Source organism: Procambarus clarkii, chromosome 59 (assembly GCF_040958095.1).
Source record: "Procambarus clarkii isolate CNS0578487 chromosome 59, FALCON_Pclarkii_2.0, whole genome shotgun sequence".
NCBI lineage: Eukaryota > Metazoa > Arthropoda > Malacostraca > Decapoda > Cambaridae > Procambarus > Procambarus clarkii.
The window spans coordinates 19,122,157-19,146,394 of NC_091208.1; the positions used below are offsets into that span (position 1 = coordinate 19,122,157).

General features: G+C 43.9%; 1 long non-coding RNA gene across 1 annotated transcript; it reads right to left on the reverse strand.

Moving 5' to 3' along the window:
- Positions 1-16,624: 16,624 nt before the first annotated feature.
- LOC138353640 (uncharacterized) lies at positions 16,625-23,608 on the reverse strand. Its single transcript, XR_011223226.1, has 3 exons — positions 23,472-23,608; positions 19,459-19,565; positions 16,625-17,517 (listed from the first exon to the last, which is right to left on the reverse strand). It is a non-coding gene; the product is annotated as an uncharacterized lncRNA (long non-coding RNA).
- Positions 23,609-24,238: the final 630 nt, after the last annotated feature.

Here is a 24,238-nt window from a genome sequence, read left to right on the forward strand (position 1 = left end):
TCTTTCGGCCTACATATCATATATGTATATTTATGAAAGAGAATGTCTGTCTGACAGTATGAGGTTGGAACATGTCTATAGGTTCCCTATATTATATATATATATATATATATATATATATATATATATATATATATATATATATATATATATATATATATATATATATATATATATAATCATTTTTTTTACGATGAAATAGACGATCAGAACAATGCCGAACATTCTGTGCAGTTATACGTTTATTTAACAACTTTATATAACATTTCGAAAACCATTTTCACATCTAAATAGACGTAAACTTAGATAAACATAACCTATTATTCGCTACCAAGTTTGATAAGATTGATAACGGTCCAGGGGACATACTTCGTCGTTTCATGTGTCATCAAGTTTAAACAACTTACCAATTTAAAAATAAAAACAAATATGATAAAATAATACAAAGGCACTAAATTCAGAAAACAACCAAACTATACTTACGTTATTAATTAATGTTATAACTTGCCTTAATTAACCGGTAACTTGCGAATATTTATTTAATGCATTCGGGAAAAAAAAAATCCTGGGAAGATATATAAACTAACACAATATGAATTATATAAGTGATCAAAAATAACATTTTTTAGCTTAAAATTAAATAATACAATAAATGACTGACGCATATTAGTTTCTACTTTAAAAATCAACAATAAAATGAAGATATATAGAAAATAAAACTAAACTTAGCGTAAGAGGGAACTAGAGCAAATAGGGTTTACTCTAAACGCTTATTGTCCTCATATCCCAGCTCCATATCCTCATATCCCAGCTCCTTGTCCTCATATCCCAGCTCCTTGCCCTCATATCCCAGCTCCTTATCCTCATACCCCAGCTCCTTGCCCTCATATGCCAGCTCCTTGTCCTCATATCCCACCTCCTTGCCCTCATATCCCAGCTCCTTGTCCTTATATCCCAGCTCCTTGTCCTCATATCCCAGCTCCTTGTCCTCATATCCCAATTCCTTGCCCTCATATCCCAGCTCCTTGTCATATCCCAGCTCCTTGTCCTCATATCCCAGCTCCTTGTCCTCATATCCCAGCTCCATGTCCTCATATCCCAGCTCCATGTCCTCATATCCCAGCTCCTTGTCCTCATATATCCCACCTCCATATCCTCATATCCCAGCTCCTTGTCCTCATATCCCACCTCCATATCCACATATCCTAGCTCCTTGTTCTCATATCCCAGCTCCTTGTCCTCATATCCCAGCTCCTTGTCCTCATATCCCTTCCAAGTGATATACAGTCATACAGGCTTAGCGCATTCTTGCGATAATTCTCCAGATTCAGCAACAGTCTTGGAACGTGTTCCATTTGTGTGTGGTGAAGTGGGTCAGGTGTGTGGTCGCCGCCCTGTATAGGAACTACGTCAGTGGTGAGTCGCTTTGTCATTCCTGACAACTCTACATATTCAGAGAATTAGAGTCCTAACACCCACATATACATATTTACTCGTCTGTTTGTGTGAAAATGTCGTATGATACCCCCCTACCCCTCCCTGATAATATGTGGCCACATAAGGGGGGTCGTTATGTGGTCCTGTTTACCACATAGAACATGTGTGGCCAGGTTTGCTAGATGAAGCCTATCTTTGTGGCCACGTTCACGGAATGTGTAAATTGTGGCCCACAATATGTGTTATGGCCACATATAGTAATACTGAATCTTGATATTAGCTGGTGTTGTGTACGGCAAAGTTGACATAGTTGCCACATTCATCGCTGTGGCCATATACAAAATTTTAACATAAATCAACCAAACTGACAAAGAGGAATTCCTGAAACCATCAAATTTATAAGCAAGAGGCTACAGAGTCAAGCTAAGGAAACAGAGGTGTCTAAAAGACATTAGAAAGTTTTCTTTTCAAAACAGAGTGGTAGACGGTTGGAATAAGCTAAGGGAGCAGGTGGTGGAGGCCAAAACCGTCAGTAGAGTTTCAAAGCGTTATACGACAAAGAGTATTGGGAAGACGGGACACCACGAGCGTAGCTCTCATCCTGTAACTACTTAGGTAATTACAGACACACAGGGGGGACCAAAGAGCCGGAGCTCAACCCCTCCGGTGACTACACACTTCAGAGGTGTGGCAGTTGACATGCTTGACATAGTGGCGGATCTGGCAACTCACTACTTTCACTGCTACTACATTTTTTTTCTTCCATTTTGCCAGATTCTTTGTCAACTTAAAATCACAGTTGCCATAGTTGTGGTGGATCTCACAGTTGGAATAGTTGCCATATAGTTGTCACAATTGGCGGGTGTGTCACGGGAGTAGCCATGTTGTAACTGGCGAAGCTGTTTTGGCTTTTGTGTTTAGTCTAGGCAGCTCTGATTCGTACACACACACACACACATCCCCAGGAAGTAGTCCGTAGCAGCTGACTAACTCCCAGGTACCTATTTACTGCTAGATGAACAGGCGGCAACAAGGTGAAAGAAACTCTGTCCATTTGTTTCCGCCTCCGCTGGGAATCGAACCCGGGCCCTTAGGACTACGATCCCAGAGAGCTGTCCACTCAGCCGCGAGGCCCCATGTGTGTGTGTGTACTCACCTAGTTGTGCTTGCCGGGGGGTTGAGCTCTGGCTCTTTGGTCCCGCCTCCTGTGGTCGTGTGTGTGTGTGTGTGTGTGTGTGTGTGTGTGTGTGTGTGTGTGTGTGTGTCGTTCAATACCCTCGCCCCCCACACCTGCAATGATGGTTGCAGTGGTTGTTGATGAGCTCATTGGTGCAGTGCCAGCATGTTATGGCTGTCTGGCTAAACCGTTTGCGCACAGTCCTCAATTAACAGGCGCCCATCATCAATCATCAACCATGTACCATCAATCGCGTACCGCGTTCGGAACCTGTACATCTGTCCTTATTCATGGCGGCTTTGTTGACATATATCAAGTCACTTACGAACTTAGACACTTCACAACCCAAGACCCTGAGTTAGGCATCGAGTCCCGTGTTAAGACTGAGGGGCCTGAACTGAGGAAAGACTGAGGGAGACTGAGGGAGTTGAACTAAGGAAAGACTGAGGGAGACTGAGGGAGTTGAACTGAGGAAAGACTGAGGGAGACTGAGGGGACTTAACTGAGGAAAGACTGAAGGGGCTGAACTGAGGAAAGATTGAAGGGGTTGAACTGAGGAAAGACTGAAGGAGTTGAACTGAGGAAAGACTGAAGGAGTTGAACTGAGGAAAGACTGAAGGAGTTGAACTGAGGAAAGACTGAGGGAGATTGAACTGAGGAAAGACTGAAGGGGTTGAACTGAGGAAAGACTGAGGGGGACTGAACTGAGGAAAGACTGAGGGGACTGAACTGAGGAATGTCACGCTTCCCCAAGGTCACTGAGAGGTAAATTACACTAGACGAGAAACAAGAGTCGAGGAGACATGACCACGACCTACAAACTCATTGCCATCGATAAGGCTGATAAAAGACATCTTCAGCATAAGGCAGGAAAGAGAGAGAGAACAAGATGAGATGTTCAGCATACCTACAGCATCACTACCCCCCCCCTCCCCAGCATCACAGGTAACTTCAGGTAACCTGTATGCACCTGAAGTCTGGCATTTTCTTAACACCTTAAATTATTTTGAGGTCCAATATTATTTTTGCTTCATAAAAAAATGTTATAGTTGACTTAATGATGTAGATTTTGACCGGAGTTCGAGAAGAGAGACGTTCTAGTCTCTTGGGATTGCCTTGTGAGGGCCGCCTGTCCCTACATGGTTGGGTAATTAAGGAGCTTTGTACAACTGGACGCTGGCTCGCTCCGTTCCTGATGAGGAAAATGATTGGTAGCAAAGTTGTTCTAAAAAAAAACAGGACACGGTACAGCTGTGTTACTTATTCCTGTCAAAATAGACGATGTTGGTTAATGGTAAAATGATGTTTTTTTTTTAGAGAGAGAATGAATATAATTTATTCTGTGTGTGTGTGTGTGTCTCTGTCTCTGTCTCTCTCTCTGTCTCTCTCTCTCTCTCTCTCTCTCTCTCTCTCTCTCTCTCTCTCTGTTTCTTTCTCTCTCTCTCTCTCTGTCTCTCTCTCTCTCTCTCTCTCTCTCTCTGTCTCTCTCTCTCTCTCTCTCTCTCTCTCTGTCTGTCTGTCTCTCGTAGACAGGAGATTGTGTGGACGACCAAGTCATGTAGGCTTCTTGGCCCTGTAGTAAACAGCTCCACTGTCCATAACTGTCAAGAACAGTCTACTGTCATACAGGACCTACAAGAACAACCATACCTTTCATCAACAGCTTTAAAGAAACTAAAAACACTAACCAGCAGTTAAGAACATTGTAACAAGATCAACCAATACACTACCATTAACTGACGGTGTTACCAACCAGGCAGCCAGTAACTCTCGCTAATCACCTCCACGCTAACAGGCCAATAACCCGTCTATAAGTGTCAGGGTCCCGGTAATGAAGGGCCCGAGCTATAAGGACCCTCTCTCCTATTGGCGCCAAGACATATCCAACTGAACCAAAGAAGTACAGACAAGCTCTGCGAGATGTTTATATCACGGCCCTATATGGCGCCAAGGGTAAAGGCTAAAGCGCTCTTAAACCGCTGAAGATCACTAGATTCAGAAGTCTGAAAATGTCGGCTGGGTAATTAGCGAAACATCTTTATCTTGGAAACACCTGACAAATGTTTCAAGAAAATTCTTGTTTGACTTTCCAAATGTTTCAAGAAAATTCTTGTTTAACTTCCAAATGTTTCAAGAAAATTCTTGTTTAACTTCCAAATGTTTCAAGAAAATCTTGTTTGACTTCCAAATGTTTCAAGAAAATCTTGTTTGACTGCCCATATGTTTCAAGAAAATCTTGTTTGACTGCCCATATGTTTCAAGAAAATTTTGTTTGACTTTCAAATGTTTCAGGAAAAATCTTGTTTGACTTCCAACTGTTTCAAGAAAAATCTTGTTTGACTTCCAAATGTTTCAAGAAAATCTTGTTTGACTTCCAAATGTTTCAAGAAAATCTTGTTTGACTTCCAAATATTTCAAGAAAAATCTTCTTTGACTCCCTTAACCCCTAATCCAGCGCATTAACCTCTTAACTGCGGAACCATTTGGGTTCAGGAGTCTAATGTCCCCTCAACACACCATCACCACCATCACCATTTGCAACGTTGCAGACAGTATTCGTAAAAACGAAATCAAATATCACTAATGGCTGCAAGATATGCACTCAAAAGCCTTCGACAGCGTCTGACGCGAGTGGCTAGTGTGTAGACTCGCCTCACTCCCACAGACATATCGCTAGCTTCCTGGAAAAGGACAGAAGTGTCACTCATTCCTTTGAAATATTAGGAAATTTTCACTCTCCATGCAGCAAGCATCGTTTCAAGGTGTCTTGTCTAGATCTCAATGGTTTTTTAACATCTTGAGGTTATCTTGAGATGATTTCGGGGCTTTAGTGTCCCCGTGGCCCGATCTCAATGGTTTTTTAACATCTTGGTTATCTTGAGGTTATCTTGAGATGATTTCGGGGCTTTAGTGTCCCCGTGGCCCGGTCTCAGTGGTTTTTTAACATCTTGGTTATCTTGAGGTTATCTTGAGATGATGTCGGGGCTTTAGTGTCCCCGTGGCCCGGTCTCAGTGGTTTTTTAACATCTTGGTTATCTTGAGGTTATCTTGAGATGATTTCGGGGCTTTAGGGGTCCCCGCGGCCCGGTCTCAGTGGTTTTTTAACATCTTGGTTGCCTCCACCCCCCAGGAAGCAGCCCGTGACAGCTGACTAACACACAGGTACCAATTTTACTGCTAGGTAAAATATATCAAACGTCATTCGAGCAGAAGATATACCGTCATACCAGACAGGTGGTATGAGGTATACGAGCTATACTTCTCATACCACAGTTCGGTTGTACCTGTGAAGGAGTTCGAGAGTGTACATACACACAAATCCTTGATGAGATTCGAATAATGACAGTAGGCTTCTTGGATAAAAATAGTGAGGCAGTTATATGGGATTGAACCTCCGCACCCTTAGACTACCTATAGGCACACGGACTACATAGGTAGTTAGTGTAACAAGGTGTACACAGGTGTCAGCTTAGTCTTAACAACTCAAGGTCGTGCTTCAGCTCCTGGGTCCTGCTGATTTAATTGCTTTACCTATAAATATGCCTTAAAGATGTCTTGAGTTGAAACCGCCCACCCCCACGCCACCCCCACACTTCACTTCCACACCACAAAACACCCCACTACACCCCCACACTTCACTTCCACACCACAAAACACCCCCACTACACCCACACCCCCACTCCCCCCCCCCCCCCCCGCCAAGCGCGGCCACAGCAACATCCTCTGAGAGAGTCACTACCATATTTAGGGACAAGACGACCATCTGATGTAGGTCACATGTTGCCTAATGACTGTATCACCTCCTACTTCGTTATCCTCCACTCCCCCTTCACTCTCATCCCCTCTACCTCCTCCCCCCCCACCACCACACACATCTTCTCATCATTCGCTTTCCCTATTTCGGGGCTTAAGCGTCCCCGCGGCCCGGTCCTCGACCAGGCCTCCACCCCCAGGAAGCTGCCCGTAGCAGCTGTCTAACTCCCAGGTACCTATTTACTGCTAGGTGAACAGGGGGTATCAGGGTGAAAGAAACTCTATCCATTCGTTTTCACCTCCGCCGGGGATCGAACCCGAAATCTCAGGACTACGAATCTCAACCGCTGTCCACTCAGCCGTCAGGTCCTTAACAGCTTCTTCAACACCAAGCTTAGCGTTAAATGACAAATGGGAAGGGGGGGGGAAGACCTTTTGACAAGCCGCTGGCTTCCTGTCCTCGTCGAGGCCACTAGGTAAATTCAGGTAAAACATTCCTTATATTCCTTCAAACTGATATATATATACCATCAGGCTTAGATTAACTGATAACTAACTATTAACACTAATTAATAAATATTAATAAACTATTAATCAATAACTATTAAGAATTGCGTAAAATCCTGGTTTGTGTCTCGGAGAGGCTGCAGGGTCCAAGTAAGGTCAGTAGAACTTCCTGGTTACCATTCTTTTGACCATGTCGTAGCTCAGTCGATTAAGGCAGCATCTGGGATGCTCTCGTACGCAGGTTCGAACCCTCGTCCATAAATGTCTCCTCCAGCATTCATACTAGTGAACGCCTGAGGTCTCCCATGTGATCTAACAGAAAACTCCCAGGCTAGATATATATATCTTGTCTATACAGCGCTAACATATTTTAACCTATTTGTTTAAACAAATACATAACAAAACATTATTACTTTGCCCTGTCAACTACCACCATGACTCGGGGGGAATGTATCCCATCAACGCTAACCCGTACACTGCTAAATTACGTACATAGACGTTCTCAGCCAGGAGCCGATCATCAAGCAACCAAACCTCCCCCAACTCACAATCTTTCTCACAGCTGCTCTCACAGTCCTCATAGCCACGATAGACAATCCTGAATGTCCTCTAACAGTCATGCCTATCAGAATTTCGAATTTCAAACCGTTTCGACCGTTATCAAGTCACGAACTAGTAACGGTCGAGGGCGGGAACGCTGGCTCTTTCACACGCTTGGGTTTGCTTCCTCTGCCTTTTACTATCCCTGATTTGACTATCCATATCTGGGAGAAGGTGCGCAGTTACACGTCTGGGGAGTGATTCTATCTCTCTCTTGTGAGGAGTTTAGAATCTGACATGTCCTTTTATCAAGGGATCTGAAGCTGTTTGCAATATATAAAAGTTGTTGATGGAGGGAAGCAGAGTGGCCACACCGAGAAGTCCAGTGTGGCCACTCTGCTCCACCGTGGCCACCCACCACCACCGTGGCCACCCACCACCACCGTGGCCACCCACCACCACCGTGGCCACCCACCACCACCGTGGCCACCCACCACCACCGTGGCCACCCACCACCACCGTGGCCACCCACCACCACCGTGGCCACCAACCACCACCGTGGCCACCCACCACCACCGTGGCCACCCACCACCACCGTGGCCACCCACCACCACCGTGGCCACCCACCACCACCGTGGCCACCCACCACCACCGTGGCCACCTACCACCACCGTGGCCACCAACCACCACCGTGGCCACCCACCACCACCGTGGCCACCCACCACCACCGTGGCCACCCACCACCACCGTGGCCACCCACCACCACCGTGGCCACCCACCACCACCGTGGCCACCCACCACCACCGTGGCCACCCACCACCACCGTGGCCACCCACCACCACCGTGGCCACCCACCACCACCGTGGCCACCCACCACCACCGTGGCCACCCACCACAAGACACAGGCTTTATAACCTCTTGCCCAAGTCAATAAAACTTTATTATCAGCGCCACAAGGTCGGGCGGTAATTGTGGGAAATGTTGCTGAAGACTTTTTATACACCAAACTAACATGAGCTCCCGAAGACCCGATCCAGAGTATCATGTCTCTGGTCAATATGTGCAAAAACTGTTCTATCAGGTTGTTGATGATGCTGCTTGTTGAACAAATCCACAAGGGCCGTGACGAGGATTCGAACCTGCGTCCGGGAGCATCCCAGACACAGGTTCGTCCATGGAGGACAGAAGAAAATGTATATATGCTGGTTAGCATTGTAAATGTGTGGCCACGTCTGTGGTAGAAAATAATAAAAAAAAAAAAAAAAAAAAAAAAAAAAAAAACAGGTTCGCCACGGCCCTTGTGGATTTGTTCATTTGATTTATCACGTTATTGTGATCTCTGTGTGTGCTGCTTGTAGGTCCATCATCTCCCTTCCCCAAGAGAGAGAGAGAGTCCCATTGATATTTTCTAAATCTGGATCATGTCTCTTTTTTTCTCCATTTTTCCCAGTATAATTATGTTCAGTTCCCTCAGTTCATTCTGGCAGCTTAAACCCCTCCAATCCGGAACAAGTCTCGTGCCAAACCTCTTTGCTTTCTCACGCTAGATTTTTTTTAATGCTGGGGGGCTCCAGGCTGATGCTGCAAACTCTTTATCACTGTGGCTGGGCATCTGGGCACATGGTATTGTGTAATCCTCGCTGCCAGTACTTACGAACCTGGGGCCAGATTCACGAAGCCATTACGCATGTACTTACGAACCTGGGACCAGATTCACGAAGCCGTTACGCATGTACTTACGAACCTGGGGCCAGATTCACGAAGCAGTTACGCAAGTATTTACGAACCTGAGGGCCAGATTCACGAAGCAGTTACGCAAGTAATTACGAACCTGGGGCCAGATTCACGAAGCAGTTACTGAAGTACTTACGAACCTGGGGCCAGATTCACGAAGCAGTTGCGCAATTACTTACGAACCTGGAGCCAGATTCACGAAGTAGTTACGCAAGTACTTACGAACCAGGGACCAGATTCACGAAGCAGTTACGCAAGTACTTACGAACGTGTACATCTTTCCTCAATCTTTGACGGCTTTGGTTACATTTATTAAACAGTTTACAAGCATGAAAACTTTCCAATCAACTGTTGTTATTGTTATAAACAGCCTCCTGGTGCTTCGGAGCTCATTAACTGTTTAATAATTGTAAACAAAGCCGCCAAAGATTGAGAAAAGATGTACAGGTTCGTAAGTGCTTGCGTAACTGCTTCGTGAATCTAGCCCCAGGTTTGTAAGTGCTTGCGTAACTGCTTCGTGAATCTAGCCCCAGGTTTGTAAGTGCTTGCGTAACTGCTTCGTGAATCTAGCCCCAGGTTTGTAAGTACTTGCGTAACTGCTTCGTGAATCTGACCCCAGGTTCGTAAGTGCTTGCGTAACTGCTTCGTGAATCTAGCCCCAGGTTTGTAAGTGCTTGCGTAACTGCTTCGTGAATCTAGCCCCAGGTTTGTAAGTGCTTGCGTAACTGCTTCGTGAATCTGGCCCCAAGTTACGATAATAATTGTATTATAATCGTAGGTATCTTTTCTCTCACTGACCTAGGTAGGTTTCTCCCTTTCATTACGTGGTGTTCCTCCTCATGCTCTTGCACTTATCAGGATTGAAGTCTAGTAGCCATTTGTGAATCCATTCCTGTAGCGTAGTCAAGTGTTGCTGGAGCTTCCTACAGTCCTCGTTCGACCTCCCTACCTTGTATTGGCTCCGAGAATCCATATGTCCCCACGGCCCGGTCTCTGACCAGACCTCCTGGATGGCGGGCTGGTCAACCAGGCTGTTATGACGTATGCATCACAGCCTGGTGGATCAGGCAGCGTTTTAGAGATATCAAGTTTTCCATTACCTATTCTCCCCCCCCCCCATTCCAGTTGTCTCCTCTAACTGCTTGTTACACTCTTAATCACCCATCGGTAGTTACTTCTTCGACCTCTTTAATAGATCTTAATTAGGAACTTTGTAGAATGGGTTTTATTGATCCAAGAATGTGTTACGCTAATCAAAGAATGGGGCTATATTTGTTCCAAGAATGATCCTCAGTAGTCACAGTAATTATACACTGTTTATAGTGTAGATAAGATAGAGCACTCAGCAACCTGTACATCAGTTGATTAGACGGTTGAGAGGCGGGACCAAAGAGCCAGAGCTCAACCCTCCCGCAAGCACAACTAGGTGAGTACACACACACAGATACTAGGTGAGTACACACACACACATACACAGATACTAGGTGAGTACACACACACACACACACACACACAGATACTAGGTGAGTACACACACACACATACACAGATACTAGGTGAGTACACACACACACACACACAGATACTAGGTGAGTACACACACACACACACACAGATACTAGGTGAGTACACACACACACACACACACACACACACACACACACACACACACACACACACACACACACACACACACCAGCAAGCAGCCCCCTGGAGCTACCTCCCAGGCAGGTGTTTACTACCAGGTGAACTGCAGAAAAATTGGTAAAGTTGTATCTTTACCCACTTGTTTCTGTTTCGACCGGGAATCGAACCCGGGCCCCCTTAGGACTACCACCCCCGTCAGTAAAGGACAGGCTAGGACCTGTGAGTGTGTGGGAGTATGTAAGCAGTGTGTGTGTGGGGATATATGTGGGCAGTGTGTGTGTGTGGGGATATATGTGGGCAGTGTGTGTGGGGTGCGTGTGGGTGTGTGTGGGCAAGGTGTGGGGTGGGGTGGGGGTAGAGAGATGCAGACTGAGTAAGGCTGGAGCCTGCTTACAGGCGACATTGCTTGCTTCACTCCACCGGTCCAGTGTGGCACCATATATGGCTCCTGTTGCCTGTTGCATGCACTCTCTCACTCACCAGATGCTCCGCTCACCTCAAGGTGTCGCGTGGGGCCGCTGCTTACATCTATCTATCCCCTCCTTACCTATCTCTAACCTATCCTCCACTACCGTCCAGTTTGGCTCCTTAGCCTGCTAGTATGACCTCAGAGTACTATGAGTACTTTCAGTTTAAGAGGATGTGGGCTATGCAATCCTGGGACGAGCCTATTTGCCTTTGAACATTTGAACATTTTTGTGTGTTTAAGATACTCCAAGATGGGTGTGTGTGTGTGTGTGTGTGTGTGTGTGTGTGTGTGTGTGTGTGTGTGTGTGTGTGTGTGTGTGTGTGTGTGTGTGTGTGTGTACTCACCTAGTTGTGCTTGCGGGGGTTGAGCTCTGGCTCTTTGGTCCCGCCTCTCAACTGTCAATCAACAGGTGTAGAGGTTCCTGAGCCTGTACACACACACACACACACACACAGGTGTGTGTGTGTGTGTGTGTGTGTGAAAAACTTCTTTACAGTTGCATTAAGAAGTAATAATTGTCGAGATTAACATTCATAAGATGTGCACACAGTCAGAGGAAGTCAAACAATGACCAAACAATGTTTGGAAGCCAAATCAAACAAGAGAACTTCAATGAACCGCAATTTACAAAAGTACATTTACAAAAGAAAAATTTTGTTGGTACAAAATATATACGAAATGTGTTCTACAAAATTATTTACGAAATGTGTTTTAAAAAATAGTTTAATAATGCGAATATATATATATATATATATATATGTCGTACCTAGTAGCCAGAACTCACTTCTCAGCCTACTATGCAAGGCCCGATTTGCCTAATAAGCCAAGTTTTCATGAATTAATGTTTTTTCGTCTACCTAACCTACCTAACCTAACCTAACCTAGCTTTTTTTGGCTACCTAACCTAACCTTACCTATAAAGATAGGTTAGGTTAGGTTAGGTAGGGTTGGTTAGGTTCGGTCATATATCTACGTTTATTTTAACTCCAATAAAATAAAATTGACCTCATACATAGTGAAAAGGGCAGCTTTATCATTTCATAAGAAAAATATTATAGAAAATATATTAATTCATGAAAACTTGGCTTATTAGGCAAATCGGGCCTTGCATAGTAGGCTGAGAAGTGAGTTCTGGCTACTAGGTACGACATATATATATATATATATATATATATATATATATATATATATATATATATATATATATATATATATATATATATATATATATATATATATAAATTTGTTCAGCTAAGATGTGGTTCCATTCACGTCACAGTTCATCTATGAACTTTCTCATCTTCCTGTTCTTTGAGAACAGTGTTCACCTCAATATTCTTCGATGACGGCGATAACTTCAATGTTCTTCAATGATGGGGTTTACCCCGGTGTTCTTCAACGGGTATTTCCCCTCCGTTCGTGTTCTTCAACGAGCATATTATGCCAAGGATGTTCTTCCAGCTCCGTGTTCTGCCTGGAGGGTGTTCACCCACGCAATTGTTCACCTACACGGCGCCCCTGGCATTCATCCACTCCTGTTCTTAGTCACTCACCCACACACCTGTTCCAGACCCCGCCATACACCACCACTACACACCTGTTCCAGACCCCGCCATACGCCACCACTACACACCTGTTCCAGACTCCGCCATATACCACCACTACACACCTGTTCCAGACCCCGCCATACGCCACCACTACACACCTGTTCCAGACCCCGCCATACACCACCACTACACACACCTGTTCCAGACCCCGCCATACACCACCACTACACACCTGTTCCAGACCCCGCCAGACACCACCACTACACACACCTGTTCCAGACCCCGCCATACACCACCACTACACACCTGTTCCAGACCCCGCCATACACCACCACTACACACACCTGTTCCAGACCCCGCCATACACCACCACTACACACACCTGTTCCAGACCCCGCCATACACCACCACTACACACCTGTCACATCCTACAGATGTAACAAGAAAACACCTGGAGAAAGCAGATGTAACAAAAGCATATTGTCTTAATATATCCAGTCTTAATATTACCAATGCTACTCAAGTAACTTGCAAGTAACCATTGCTACTCAAAGTTACCACTCAAGTAACCCACTTTGCATTAAAATTTTCAATAAAACATTCAAGACAGGAGATCCCACAGAATTCTGACCCCAAAAAAGGCAAACATTCCCAAATTAAAAACAAAAAGTGATAGCCATATATTTACTAAATGATAGTCCTGTATCCACTTTCATCCATGACTTTTAAAGTGCTTGAGAAAAACGAAAACAACAAATTACTCATTTTAAGACAATACAGCCTGTGTTCAGTGTCAATACTTAACCTATACCTTTAATAGGTTAAGTAATAATTGTAATTACGAAGCAATAAGATGCTTATCTTAACATACTAAGAAGGTTAGGTAAGGTCGGTGTTTTCTATGAAGCTTTTCAAGGTAAACTAAAATATTCACAATAAATTAGTATGTCATATATTCACTTATTTAATAAGTCAATATTGACCATACGAAAGTGCGAGAACGGGTTGCTGTGTTATACCACGATAAGAGTATGCAGTACTGGCCTGGAAGCGACATATTCACGAGTATATCACCATTTGTATAAAAGGTGTTGCATGGAGATAAGAAGATAGCATTGTAAATAAGTGGAAGTAAATGCTCGTCCGCAGTACGAGTAGTCAACATGTGGAAAGAGGAAGTCAAGAAAGCCACCTCCATTAAATAAACTAACAGGTATAAGAAGGGTGGTATAGGCGGGGGGATGCAGAGCTAGATCTCAGCCTAGTAGTCACTACTAGGTAATAACACTACTTTACAATAGTTACACCCTGATAACCACCTCGTTCAGTCAGCACTTAATACCAATTTTCGACGTGTTAATCTTGCACCCAAGCATAGCGCATAGAGTATTAACTTCAATTTCGCCCCGAGGGGCGAGTTTATTGGGCAGCACCACTCATCCTGTGAGTGGACACACCGCCATAGTGACAGTATTGGGCAGCGTCACTCATCCTGTGAGTGGACACACCGCCATAGTGACAGTATTGGGCAGCGCCACTCATCCTGTGAGTGGACACACCGCCATAGTGACAGTATTGGGCAGCGCCACTCATCCTGTGAGTGGACACACCGCCATAGTGACAGTATTGGGTAACGCCACTCATCCTGTGAGTGAACACACCGCCATAGTGACAGTATTGGGCAGCGTCACTCATCCTGTGAGTGGGCAGCATTTGGCCCTATCTGGAAAGCCTATTAAAGGATGTGGTCAGTCCGTCGCGTTAGATTAAATATTCAAATACTAGACCTGAGTTAATTTATGTTTCTGCTTTTCCAAAGTAGTTATATCTGAGTCTACTTGAGTCTACTACTACTACTGTAAGTAGACTGTACTAAGTCTACTTACCTGTTCTGATTTGTTGTTCATTCACGTTCAATACTCATGAATTAACCATGAGTTAATGGTTAACCACATCTCCTAACAAAGGCCTAGGTACTGAGCCTAGAAAAATAACCTTTACCCATTTTCAAATCTGCTTTTTTTTACCTAGAATATCAAACTAAGACCATTTTTAAGTTCCATATTTTTACTTTATTGGTGAGAAAAATCTTCTCTTTTCGCTATCATCCTCAGTCATATTAGTTCCCAGACGTCTCCATCCACAAGGTGGATTTATCCACAAGGTGGATTTATCCACAAGGTGGATTCATCCACAAGGTGGATTCATCCACAAGGTGGATTCATCCACAAGGTGGATTCATCCACAAGCACATTTTCCACTTCAGGAAGTAGAGAAACCTTTCCACCTCCACAAGACAATTTTCCACCTTCTTTAGGCTGCCATTTGTCTGTGTTGCATCACCTCTCGACATTTTCTCCTGAATACACACATATGTTACCACGAATGTTGACCGGGGAGGGAGGCAGGAAGGGAAGGAAGGAAGGAAGGAGGGAGGGAGGGAGGGAGGGAAGTAAAGAGGGAGAGAGAGAGAGAGAGAAAGAGTTTAAACTTGTCACTCACAAGAGCGCCGAGGACAAAAACTGGACCGCGCCAACTTGGGCGCCAAAAGTTGTAAACAGGGGGAAACTCACCTAGAATATCAATGATCCAATTTTCGAGCTGTCTCGTCTCGTGTGGCGTCGTGGCTGTCTCCCGCAATCGCCAGCCTCTAATGCAAGGCATCAAAACGCGATAACGAGCCATCTCGCTGCATAAAACATTGTTTTGCATGCATTGTTATCAATATTCTCTGACGCGGGGTGAGGCTATCACCCGGCGCGCGCGCGCAGTACCTGACAACTTTAGTTTGTATTCAGGGAGGTTGTGTATGTCGGTGTATGAGGCGAGGGAAGTTGTTGTATTGTAGGTAAATAGATGTTGTATGAGTTGTATGACTGTGTTCGATTACCAGCAGTAATTACCAGCATGAGTGAGGTTTAGGCTACACACACACACGGGGCCTCGCGGCTCAGTGGACAGCGTTCTGGGGTCGTAGTCCGAATAGCCCGGGTTCGATTCCCGGCGGAGGCGGAAACAAATGGGCAGAGTTTCTTTCACCCTGATGGCCTCTGTTCACCTAGCAGTGAACCTGTTGTTGTTGTTGTTTAAGATTCGCTACCTGGAACAAAAAGTTCCAAGTAGCACGGGCTATGGTGATCCCGTAGTAGATTTGTTTTACACCTGGTCAAACTATCAGAGCTTCAAGGCATTACCGCGGTCACGTGATCATCTCAGGTGAGAGAAGGAGCATTAAGAATTAGAGACAGTAAGGGCTAGACGGCCTGTCTACGCTCCTCTGTTTACTAGACAGGACCCGGATTCACGAATCAGTTACGCAAGCACTTACGAACCTGTACATCTTTCCTCAAACTTTGACGGCTTTGGTTACATTTATTAAACAGTTTACTAACACGAAAACTTGCCAATTAACTGTTGTTATTGATAGAAAAAAAACCTCCTGGTGCTTCGGAGCTCATTAACTGTTTAATAATTGTAAACAAAGCCGCCAAAGATTGAGAAAAGATGTACAGGTTCGTAAGTGCTTGCGTGACTCCTTCATGAATCTGGGTCCTGACTCTGGACGAGGTCTGGCCGACAAAGACGGTATACTGACGCAAATACGCTTATCCAAGGCGCTAAATACACCGGAAAATTACATTCGTCTAAGTTCGTAATTACCTTTAGCACACTCTGGCATCACTGACAATCAACGAACATTATTGTATTGCATATATTTGCAAACTTGCAATCTGTGTTGCAGCTTCTTGTCTATAATATACAACTTTAATATACAAAGTTACTTCAAGGAAAGAGCAAATATTTTATACGGAGTTTTAATACGGATATTTTTTATCTTAAAGAAGATTTTATTAGATAAATGATATTTGTTTACATTACTCTGAAGCCCATTCTCTATATGGTGTCTGAGAGTAAAAGGGGAAACTACAATATTTGAGATCAGAACTAGGTTAACATTCTAGTACAGAGATTTTTGTTAACATACTCGGAAAATATGTATTTATACAGCTACCCTAGACTATATGGAGGGTTGTATAGCGTATGTGTCAAGAGCTATAGCTTATATTAAAACATCTCGCTCATGGTTACTGAAGTATGAATGCAGTTACAGAAGTATGAATGCAGTTACAGAAGCAGTTGACACAGAAGCAATGTGGAGATGGCATAGATCTTTCATGGCAAATCGTCCCCCAGGAAGAAACCCCCATAACAACTACCCAACTCCAGAGGATGAATTTCACTACCAGGGTGAAAGAAACGTCCCTAACAGTTTCTGCTCTGCTTGTGGATTGCACCCGGGTCCCTAGATTGTGAGCTGAGGACACAGACCACTATGCTACACGAACGAAATACGGGGGTACTATAAAACGTACGAACCCCAGCCACATAATCTAACCAAATTACATATAGAGAACATGTATGTGTGTGTGAGCTTCTACTTTTCATAGTACCCCCTTAATTTTATTGGATAATTTGTCCCATTCTCACTTGTCCTGTGAAACTTTGAATTTGGTTTCTAAAACATTATCCTTGCCCCGTGTTTCTATTCCTTGTCCGTGTCTCTATCCTTGTCCGTGTCTCTATCCTTGTCCGTGTCTCTATCCTTGTCCGTGATCTCTATCTTTGTCCTTGTATTTTACGACATGTCGCGTGGGATGTAAGTATCGGCTCCTGAAGTCGTAATTTTCCCATTCTCTGTTCGTCTCCTGTCAACGATAATTGGAGTATTGCAGAACTGCGATCCATCTGCAGAATTCATTGTAGTTTCAACCACATATTTATGTTGTAAGAACCGTACATCACTGTAAGCCGAGCTAGAGTCATATACAATACTTAAAATCATACAATTTTAAGAGTGACGCTGAGAAAGATTTGCGATAATTACAGAGTAATATTTGTGGCCAAGGTGAGGCAGTATTATGGTATGTTTAAAATCAGCTAATGACTGATAACTGGAATATGATATAATATAGTATAATATAATATAATATAGTATAATATAATATAATATAATATAATATAATATAATATAATATAATATAACATAATATAACGTAATAATATAATATAATATAATATACCAGGGCTTAGAGAATATCCTTTGAATGATTTCATGTTATTCTACACGAGTCCAATTTCATCTCGTCTCTGGCTCTGACTCCTACCTGTTAGGTACTCTCTCTCTCTCACATCAGGATTTTCAAAGCTCTTATATGGTCCTGAGTCAAAGAATTTTTCTTTGCCTCTCCTCTGTCCTGCCTGATCACCATAACAATTGGGGTTACCAGGAATAACTTCCCTTCAATACCTGGTTCTGGTTTACGAGCCTAAACCTTTCCTAGAAGTTCTATACTTGTCTTGAACTTGTTCTTCTTTCAATTACTTGATTATACATGCCAAGTGTGTCGGTGTGCTGGGCTCTAGCTCCTGGTCTCCTCACTCGTCTCCGGCGAGGCTACAGTGTTGGGGATAGAGTGTGGGTTACTGGAGCTTGTTGCGGAATATGGTGTTGATGTGTTGACAGTCTTCCCCTCGTCTCTAGCCTCCCACACTGTTGACCAGCATCTTGTGTGTGTGTGTGTGTGTGTGTGTGTGTGTGTGTGTGTGTGTGTGTGTGTGTGTGTGTGTGTGTGTGTGTGTGTGTGTGTGTGTGTGGCGGTGGAGGTGGTGACCATGAGCAGTGCTGGAGGCATAATTCTCAACCCACACTGGACCGGTCCCGCCAACACACACACACACACACACACACAGGAGGAGAACCACAGCATATATATACAAGAGGGAGAAATGAATTCACTGAAATTCAGTGAGCAGCACAGAAACAATATGAAACGACATAGCATCCAAAGCCAAGGATGAACCTAAACTACTATATAGCCACATCCAGATGAAGATGTCGGTATAAATGAACACAAAACAGGAGGCTACACAAAGAATGACAAGGAAGTGTGTGAAGAACTCAAAATAGGTGTCGAGGAAGTTTTCAAGATAGAAGCAGACCTGTCCCCAGACCTACACGTTCAAATGGAAGTGACACAAGAGGAAGTAAAGAGACAATTAGAGAAGTTAGATGTGATGAAAGTCGGAGAACTTCAGGGGAGACTAAGGCAAATTAGAACAGGAAGCAATGTTCATATTCAAGAACAGTAGAATGAGAGGACATGACTGGATATGCAGACGCGTCGCAGACATGTCGTAAGTCATGTCTGCGTTCGAGCCTTTCACTCGAACGAGCCGTCAGTGAGTGGAGCGGACAGGACGAGGAACTTCTCGAAGCCAATTCTATACACAACATTAAATGTAAACACATACGAACAGCAAATGAAACGAATCACTGCACTGATGATTGTCGAAAGATGGGGCTTCAACCCGTCCACAGGGAGGTGGACGGGTACACAAGCAGGTGGACGGGTACACAAGCAGGTGGACGGGTACACAAGCAGGTGGACGGGTACACAAGCAGGTGGACGGGTACACAAGCAGGTGGACGGGTACACAAGCAGGTGGACGGGTACACAGGGGAGGCGGACAGTGCCTGGGTGTCGCACCACAAGTAACTACACCTCTACACCCCACACCTTCTGGACCTTTAGTATCAAGTAACACCACGGAACACTGAAGCAATTGTGTAAGTATCCCCTACTTACCTTAGGGAGAATGACGGCAGCCATATTGGGCAGCCTCGTCGGCCATATTGAGAAGCCTCGTCGGTCATATTGAGAAGCCTCGCCAGCCATATTGGGGGATCACAGTTCTGAAAATAAAACATATTATAGTCACCGACTCATTAATGTCCTCATCTGGAACAGAAAAAAGGACTTATGATCAGTCTTAACAAACAGTTAAGACACATTTAAACCAATTTTTAAATTTAAAAGTCCAATTTAAACCAACTTTACCGACACGAATCAATGGAAAACACAGCAATGTTACAACCCGTCCTCGACTTAAGTCCATTACATCCAGCGGTCGACCCCACAGACGCATTCATAAATTTTAATATGCTGTTCATTCAAAACGGGAATTTTCTCAAGTATAAATTAATATTTTAATATATTAGCATATTGTGCATATATAGGCATAGGTTAGGTTAGGTTAGGTGTTTAGGTTCTGTTGGCGATTATTTGTATTTGTAGTACGTGGGTGAAGCATTTATAGCGTTGTGGTTCGAACAAAATTCGTCAGTGAAGCACTTGTTCCGGATATGTTCGAACGTCAGCAGTTGTGAGTCGTGTGTAAACCGCTTTTCATTCATAAACAGGGGGTTTGGTGGGTGCATGGAATCACTTTTGGATCTTTGTTTGGAGTACTGGCTGAATGGTAAGACAACACAAGACTGCCATTTTGCTTTGGGATTCACGAAGCAGTTACGCAAGTACTTACAAACGTGTACATCTTTCCTCAATCTTTGACGGCTTTGGGTACATTTATTAAACAGTTTACAAGCATGAAAACTTGCCAATCAACTGTTGTTATTGTTATAAACAGCCTCCTGGTGCTTCAGAGCTCACTTAACTGTTTAATAATTGTAAACAAAGCAGCCAAAGATTGAGGAAAGATGTACAGGTTCGTAAGTGCTTGCGTAACTGGGGCCAGATTCACGAAGCAATTAAACACTAGGAGATTGTTTATAACAATAACAACAGTTGATTGGGAAGTTTTCATGTTTGTAAACTGTTTAATAAATGTAAACAAAGCCGCCAAAGATTGAGGAAATATGGACAGGTTCGTAAGTGCTTGCGTAACTGCTTCGTGAATCTGGCCCCTGATTCGTGAATCTGTGGTGTTCAAGTGAGCGGTGGTGGTCGTACGACCATGGGGGTCACTGCATGGTCCATGGTCGTCTACGTTTAATAAGATGGTGTGATTAAGCTTCGCTTCTAATTACAACTGAAATTATGCCCAAACCAAGCAAATATTTTGCTTTCTATTTTGAATTTTGTTTTGCCATTTTGAAGGTTAAAATCTTTATGGCCTAGAATAGGTACTTCATTCATTCATTCATTTAAATATAGGTCAAGATACCCTGATGGGTGAGCGTGGAAGTGGGGATAGGGGAAGATACTGATACAGTACTCTCCAATTATGCTAAATCAACTGCGTACCCATTTTATATATATATATATATATATATATATATATATATATATATATATATATATATATATATATATATATATATATTTATATATATTTATATATATATATATAAAATATATATATATATATATATTTATATATATATATAATTTTTTTTTAATATAAAAAATATAAAATAAAAATATAAAATATATAAAAAATGCATAAATCGTTTTCTTATACTGAAAATCATCCCCCAACAATGAGCAAAGTAACAAGAAGACTGTATACGTCTCATACTTTACACAGGACCGAAGGTAGGACCCAAGAGCCGAAGCTCAACCCCAGAAAGCACAACTAGGCGAATGTACAAAGGAGATGAGTTAGCTGTTACCTAAGATTTACCTCAAGAATGCCTTCCTACCCATTTGCCTAATTGAGTTTGCAAGACTATTCAGAAGACTGTTCTACGCTGTCTTCTTCATGGAATTCTATAGACTTTTTGTCTCCCCAGAGATATGGCTTCAGAGATATGAAGGAATGTATACCATTGTCTTGCCATAGAGGTGTCCCTCGAAGTATGGCCAACATAGAGGTGTCCTCGAAGTATGGCCAACATAGAGGTGTCCCTCGAAGTATGGCCAACATAGAGGTGTCCCTCGAAGTACGGCCAACATAGAGGTGTCCCTCGAAGTATGGCCAACATAGAGGTGTCCCTCGAAGTATGGCCAACATAGAGGTGTCCCTCGAAGTATGGCCAACATAGAGGTGTCCCTCGAAGTATGGCCAACATAGAGGTGTCCTTGTCTCCTACTCATGGAGATATTAACGACTGTTTGGTTAAGCTGTGTGCCTTGCGCACACACTATAAGCTATGTTGATGATATTGTGATATATATATATATATATATATATATATATATATATATATATGTGTGTGTGTGCGTGTGTGTGTGTGTGTGTGTGTGTGTGTGTGTGTGTGTGTGTGTGTGTGTGTGTGTGTGTGTGTGTGTGTGTATCACGAAAATAAACCCGTGATTAAAAATGTGACAGTGTCAGACCACGGAGGAAAATTGAAACAGGAATTTCTTTAAGTACTTTTGTATATTAATACATCTTCAGAAGGAGTAAAGAATATATATATATATATATATATGTATATATATATATATATATATATATATATATGTATATATATATATATATATATATATATATATATATATATATATATATATATATATATATATATATATATATATATATACCAACACCTAGAGTATACTCACCCCATGTATCAGACACATGTCACAGTCTACGAGTGATCATTTAAGCTGAATAAACAAAGATACTAACTCGGTGCCCAGTCAGACGTGGCGGGGGTGACAAGCCGCGGCTGTACGACTCTCAGCTTGGCTGTGTAACCAGCTCCACACACCCTGGTCGTTGAGGTCTGGGTGTACGACCACTCCGTAGCCACATAGGGTCGTCCATTGATGGAGATTAAGCCGCTCAAAAGGTGGCACGGGCATGAATAACCCGTAATCTGTGTCGTCAATGTTAATTGTGTACCTTTTACATATTAGATTATTAATTAGTAATGTCGCACCTCTGTTTATCTTGAGATGATTTCAGGGCTTAGCGTTCCCGCGGCCCGGTCCTCGACCAGTCTTCCTTTTTGTTAGACATCCCCAGGAAGCAGCCCGTAGCAGCTGTCCAAATCCCAGGTACCTATTTACTGCTAGGTGAACAGGGGGCATCAGTGTGAAGAAACTCTGGCCATTTATTTCCGCCTCCCTCGGGAATAGAACCCGGAACCTCAGGACTACGAATATCGAGCGCTGTCCACTCAGCCGTCAGAGCCCCAGACTGCTTGCTTAGTGTGTGAACAAATCGAAGCGGCCAGAGATGCCAAACCTGTGAAGATGATCCTCCATGACCAACATACTGTCACTCATCATGAGGAGGGAACTCAAACTATGAGCAGGGAACTCAAGATCCCATGCGCCAGTGATCGTATTACTGAAATCAATACTATAATTGGCCATGAAGACACTTAGGCTAACTCCTTGAGGTTACCTTGAGGTGCTTCCGGGGCTTAGCGTCCCCGCGGCCCGGTCGTCGACCAGGCCTCCTGGTTGCCGGACTGATCAACCAGGCTGTTGGACGCGGCTGCTCGCAGCCTGACGTACGAGTCACAGCCTGGTTGATCAGGTAACTCACCCCCAATCCTTGCACTGAAGGTCAACAACCTTTACTCTCACTCACAAAACACTACAACTAAACTCAGAATGGTGTGAGGTTTGAGAGCCCTAGGGGCTTGACGACTGAGTGGACAGCGCTTCAGATTCGTAGCCCTGAGGTTCCGGGTTCGATCCCCAGTGGAGGCGGGAAAAAATGAGTTTCTTTCACCCCCTGTTCACCAAGCAGTAAATAGGTACCTGGGAATTAGACAGCTGCTACGGGCTGCTTCCTGGGGGGGGGGGGGGTGTAACAAAAAGGAGGCCTGGCGGAAGACCGGGCCTCATGGGGACGCTAAGCCCCGAAATCATCTCAAGATAACCTCAAGAAGATAACTTACCGAGGGAGACCAGAGAGGCGCTTTAAGGCGTCAAGGAACATCACTTCTTTTCTAAATTGCTGTAAGGGAGATGGTTAAAGATCCAGCCAAGCCTCGACTAGAAGCAAAGTGCAGTGCTTGACTCCGGACTGATGCTATCTGATGCTTCCCTCCGCCGCCGGAAACCGAGATGGCGTAACAAAGATAAACATTTCATATTCTGTAGTTATATCTCAGCTATTTCTCATGAGCTCCTCGCTGGTGAGAAATATCTGGGCTTCCATTCCTCAGTCATAATTATGCGTTCATACACACTCTACATAGATCACTGCCTGGGTTCCATTATCTCAAATTCGAGGCATTAAAACCCGGAATTAAGATATTATATGTAAACAAATGCTTTGCTTATAGAACATGGGAACCCATGAAGCCATTGTGGGGATAAACTAGTGTAAACTAAAAACTATTGACAACCTATGGGTATGGGGTCTACTACTGTCCCACAGGATGGGTATGGGGTTCACTACCACCCCACAGGATGGGTATGGGGTCCACCACCACCCCACAGGATGGGTATGGGGGTCCACTACCACCCCACAGGATGGGTATGGTATCCACTGACACTCCACAGGATGGGTATGGGGTCCACTAACACCCCACAGGATGGGTATGGGGTCCATTACCACCCCACAGGATGGGTATGGGGTCCATTACCACCCCACAGGATGGGTATGGGGTTCACTACCATCCCACAGGATGGGTATGGGGTCCACTACCATCCCACAGGA